At 56.1% G+C, this 5,633-nt stretch overlaps 1 protein-coding gene across 1 annotated transcript in view; it reads right to left on the reverse strand.

Moving 5' to 3' along the window:
• The window catches only part of Cdh23 (cadherin related 23), a 382,497-nt gene extending 377,072 nt beyond the window's left edge, over positions 1-5,425 (reverse strand). The window contains exon 1 of the mRNA XM_029482781.1: positions 5,087-5,425. The gene's annotated coding sequence lies outside the window, so the exon portion shown is untranslated. The remainder of the gene's footprint in view (positions 1-5,086) is intronic.
• Between the last annotated feature and the right edge of the window lie 208 nt (positions 5,426-5,633).

A 5,633-nucleotide genomic window follows, 5' to 3' on the forward strand; every position in this document is an offset into this window, starting at 1 on the left:
CTCTCTCTCTCTCTCTCTCTCTCTCTCTCTCTCTCTCTCTCTCTCACACACACACACACACACACACACACACACACACACAGGCACAACTCAATTCATGAACCCCTCAGGTCATCAAGGTGTAGAAGTCAAAGGGTCAGCTCACCTCTGACCCAAGGTCAAGTCTTAAAAAGGCCAAGGCTTAAAGAACCTGATTTTCCCATGTACATCAGAGGCCAGGCTTCTCATAGTTTGCACCTTGTTGATTCTCACAGCAAGTCTACAGGAAGCTGGAGATTATTCCCATTCTACAGATGAGAAAACCAAGGCCTGTGCAAGTTGAACGCCATCCCAGGCCCTTCAGAACCCAGGGGCACAATGCTGTTTCTTCTTAGTCCCTAAAACTCATGCAGGCTGTACGTTATTATCATCATCGCCATCCCAGCCCACACTTGAGCAGGGTTCAAAATACACACTAATATGAATGCCAGTCTCGAGCTGAGCAGTACCACCCAAGGCCACATGCCTCTTACCAAGTGAGCAAGAGTAAGCCCAAGAGCAAAGGGAGAAAATGACAAGGAGCCACAGTGCCCACTCCACTCACTCCACACAGCTGAGCCAGATCAGATTCCATAGTGAAAGCCTAGAAGCCGGCTCCCAGTGGCTACTTCTTAAATATGCCAGTCTCTCACTGACACCCGGGGTGGGGGTGGGGGTGGGTGGGGAGAGTTGGGGGTGGGTATTGGGGCAGAAGTGTATGCATTTTCCTTCCTGTGCAACTCCATAAAGCTGCTGCCATAGCAAATCCAAATGAAGATGGTCCATAAACATTCTCACGTTTTCTCACACACACACAAAATTCATCACTGCTGCAGACTTTCTGACCAAGTTCTAGAAATTTCCAGTTCCTAAGGTTCCCCTGGGGTCATGGTAAGCCGTTATTCTGACTTCATTATATAGTTGCCTCTTGCCTGGCAGCTCTTTTCTCCTTTTCTTTTGAGACAAAGTATCCTGTAGCCCAGCTGACCTCAAACTCATACATAGTGGCGGATGATAACCTTGAACTCCTGATTGTCCTGTTTTTACCTCCTGAGGGCTGGGCTTACAGGTGTGCACCACACATCCAACTGCTAGGGATCAAACCGCTGGGGATTAAACCAAGAGTCTCCTGCTCACTGAGCAAGCACTCTACCAACTGGGCTACATCTTCAGCTAGCTGCTCTTTTTTGATATCCCTGTGCTCTTCAGACCCCACCTCTCCCTATTGTCTCATATTTGTCTTTGCTTTATTTGTTCTTTTAGTGTATTTTTAAATGTTTTTACATTTATTTAGTGTGCGTGTGTGTTCACACTTGGACACTCAGGCAGCAACTTTCATGAGTGTGTGTGGGGGGGGCGTCTCTCCTTCTTCCTTGTGGGTTCCAGCACACTTGGCAGCAATCACCTTTATTCTCTGAGCCATCCCGCCAGCCCCCTGGCTTTGTTTGTTTGAAAAGGGAACTTTCTTTGGATGCAGCCCACTCTGGCCTCAAACTTGTAATCTTCCTGCCTCAGCCTCCCAAGAACTGGGCTTGCAGCCATTTGTAACAGCAAGCCCTGTCCCCCATGCTACTCTACATCCTAGACCTTTAAAGTGTGCAAGCTGGTCAGCAGATGTGGAGCACTAGCCACCCATCCCCAAAAGAGCTACTACCATGAACAGCCAAACCCAGCTGAGGGCCCAGCAAACACTAAAGGTGAGAGACCACTGAAGGACATCAGTGAAGCCAGCACACAGTGGATGCAAACCATACCGCTGGCCGTTCAGCACCTGAGCAGTAACCATGGAAGGCACTGGGGCGGGGAGGATAGAGGGGCATATGGGGGGGGGGGAGGCACAGAGGAAAGACAAGGCATGGGCTGTCAGAGAGCAAGATGTCAGAGTCATGCAGACCAGTGGGAAAGATGGCAAGAGAAGAGGGAGGGATGAAGAGACAGAAAAGAGAGAAGTGGGGGATGGAGGACAGAGAGAGGGAGAGGGAAGGAGGAGGAGGCCTGGAGAGGCAGCCTACCCCCCCCACTCATAGCTCCACACCAAGCCAGGAAGGCTTCCAGAGTAGGAGGCACCTGCCGCATCAGAATCACCCACCTGACCTGTGGAAGCATGGCCTCATCCACCGGGGGCCAAATACTCCCATCCTGAATTGTCCCATCCCCTGGGGTCCACCATGACCTTGCTCAGCTACTAAAGGACAAATAGGACCTAGCACCAAGAGAAACCAGATTGCAAGGGTTTAAAAAAAAAAAAAGTGCTTCAAGCCCCTATAACTGAATAAGAAATAAACCAGTTCAAAGGCAGCTGAGTTCATTTATAAAACTGCCTTTATATGGGAGAACCTGGGGTCTCTTCAACCCAACAGCCCAAGAATATCGTGAGGCCATTACGCTAGACTGGCTGGAATCAGCTGGATTTGAGATGGAATGGGAACCACCAACACCAGCATCAGTACCAGCATCAGCATCAGCACCAGCATCACCGGGAATCATCCTGTCCTATAAGGCCTATGACTCTGCCAGTTGGTGACCACTGAACCACCCTACCAAATGGCAAAGCTGCACTCATCCTGGCAAAGACCTGTGACACCATTGCCCCGGCCAGGCCTTTGCCCTCAGCTTCAGCTAGCTTTGGGGGCACAGGCTCGAAAGCACATGCTTCCATGCTCAACCCCAGCCTCCCAGCTTGGTGCTAGAGACCTCTCCTAGGGCGGTAGAAGTGGGAGGTCAAAGGCTGCTGGAGGCAGAGCCTCGTCTGCATCCTTTCCTCCTGATGCATCCCACAGTGGGCTCTTAAGCAGCCCCTTCTCTGTGGCCACTCACTGAGAAGCATCTCCAGTGGGCCAGCTGAGATTGGAGACGGTCGCCCAGGTTCTTCTGCCTTAAGGACAGCTCCCACCCATCCTAGAATCTTGGAGGTGGAGCCTCTGCATCCAGTTTCCAGAAAACTGCCCACCTCCTCCTGACCGCAGCTAACATAGAGCAATATATTACGCTTCACAGAAAGACAGACTGCCCTCTATATCTGTTCAAAGCCGGCCAAATGCAGACACTCTTGTGACATCCAAAGGTACAGCCCCAGGGGCTGCCCAACCCTACCATTGGTATCCAGGGCAGAGCTTCATCCACATTTTATTCCAATGTCCTGGAAGGTTCTGTGTACCACAGCACAAACTTAGCAGCTGCTAAGCGCTGGAGAATCTTAAAGGCTACAAGGCCTTGATCTGTTGGAGGTTGGGCTGGGGGTGCAGAGGATCTGCATTTCGAACAGGGCCCCCCCCCCTCAGTACAGGTTCTACACCACAGGCCACCCTTGGGTTGCAAGATTCCCCTAGGCCTTCACCTCCTAGGTGAGGTGTGTTTTGAATCTACATACACTTTGGCAAAGTAGCCTTTGTAATAGTGAATTGGAAGAAATGAAGTGCATCCGATGGCATGACAGGCAAGGTGGCTTGTGGGGAAGGGGTGCTAACAGAGAGAGAACCCCAACTGTCTGTGGCCATAACCTCCCTGCAGGCCATCTATTGAGCAGCTGTGACAGGCCCAATTGACAGAGCTGGGGAAGGGAGAGACAGACGTGACTGTGGGGGTGCAGCCAGGGCCAGGGTACCACCCTCAAATGCTTGCCTCCAGCACCTGGGTAAAAGCTCTGTTCACACCAGTGGCTTAGTAGTGCCTTTGCAGACACCGCGTGCTCTACCTCTCTGTGTGACAGGCAGGCCTCTTCTATTCCCACGGCCAAGGTGTCCCTTGCCCACCCCTCCTTGGCAGTGACATCTGGTCCTACCACCCCCATAGGTGCTGGCCGCATTGCGCCTACCCCTGCACCAGGAGCCAAGCGTTCGTTTCTCCCAGCAGCTTCTGCCACCGTGGGCTGACTCATCACCACCTCGCACCTGGCCCCAACCGTGTGCCACAAGCCCACCCCCACTCCCAGCGTGATTCTTCTCCGGGCAAGAATCTGGCTCGTGCAGGCCCCGCAAATAATCCTCCTGTCCCTTCAGGTTATTTCAAAAAACCCAGATTGGGGCAGCAGGCGTTTGCTAAGGGGCTGAATGGCGGGGAGCGGATAAGGGCCAAGGTCTGTTCTGGATGAGAGGACCAAGTGTGCAGAATGGGCGTGTCCACTTTCTGGGGCGCGTGGGCGTGTTACTACTCCTGCAAGGCTAATTTTTAACCAAGGTGTGACCATACCAGGGCCGCAGAGGTGGGGGGCGGGAGGCGGCCCGGGGTCGCAGTGGCCAAGGGCACAGGATCTCCACTCGCCTCTCGCGGAGGCACTGGTTCTCTGTTCTCGCTCTGGGCAAGAAGGAATGAATGCCCGGAGGATGCCTCGCCACCACCCTAGAATGAGCGGGATCTGCATGAAACCCAGCCTGACCTGCGAGGACAACAGGGGCAGTGTTCCCAGGGCTGGCTCTGGAGATGAGTAGACATTACCCAAGGCCGGCCAGCCCTGGGGCGCGGAAAGCGAAGCGCGAGAGGCATGCGGCTCCCATCGCTGCTAGGGACGCTTCTACCCAGAGCTACCACTACTGGAAAGGTGGCAGAAGTCCCCTGGGGTCTCCCGTGGGCCTAGGAAGGTGAGCAGAGCTGAGAACTACGTGACTTCAGGTTCTTCCAGCGCCGGTGCCCACCCCTGCGGTGGAGGTGCCACACCCCACCTCCCCTCTCCAAAAAGGGCCCTTGAGCTCAAAAGGGACAGGATGGTTCCCAACACCTCTCTCAACCTAGCTAGACCCAGACCCTCTCGGCTGCACGAAGAGCGAAGCCCGCGAATGTCGCGGTCCCGAAACGGGGCTCCGGGTGGCGCGCGTCTCGCCAAGGCCAACACATAGGGAACTGGAGTTCCCGGGAATTAAAGTTGCCGCGCGTCCAGCCGCGGGCTGAAACGGGACGCGGGATAGAGGGGAGACCCGGGCGCTCACCGCGTGACTATCGTTCCGGGAACAAGTGGCTTTGCCGGCTGAGGTCGCGGCCCCAGGGCTCTAACTTTGGCGGCACGCTGCGGGCGCTAGGCTTGGGAGAAGGCAAGGGGATCGGGGAGAGAAAGGCGGCGAGGGACTCTCGGTACCGTGTGCGCAGGTGGAGCAGCGTTGCGCCGCGCCTCGGGATCTGCTCACCACCCGCTCTGCCCCCACGGGCCACCTGCTCCAGTCTTGGCCACCGCCGCTTCTCGCTGCCGGGGCGAAGGTCTCTCTGGGATCCACTCCGGTCGCCCGATCCCAGCTCACTGCTCGCTGGCTGCAACTTCAGACGCGCAGCGAGATCAGAAGAGGCTTGCCCCATACGGAGCACACGAGGACTCGGGACCAGCGTGCTCCATCCCCGGGGCCCGCTCTTTGCTGCGCAGCTCAGCGCTCCGCTGCTGTGGGACGTGTTCCCGGGCCGTGCATCGTGTCTTGCTCCGAGCCGCAGCCGCCGCTCAAGTCCGCGATCAACTTTCCCTCGCTCCTCCGCCCCGCGCGGCCCCGCGCCAGTCCCCGCCTCCTGACGCGCCGCGCTCCCCTCGCCGCGCCCGAGCTCCGCCCGCCCGCGCCCGCGCGTCTCACCCCGAGCCCGGGACCCCGTTTCCCGTCGCCAGCCCGACAATGACCCTGACCCCAGCAGGGTGCCCAGAT

The sequence above is a fragment of the Mus caroli genome, chromosome 10, assembly GCF_900094665.2.
Source record: "Mus caroli chromosome 10, CAROLI_EIJ_v1.1, whole genome shotgun sequence".
In the NCBI taxonomy this organism is placed as follows: domain Eukaryota; kingdom Metazoa; phylum Chordata; class Mammalia; order Rodentia; family Muridae; genus Mus; species Mus caroli.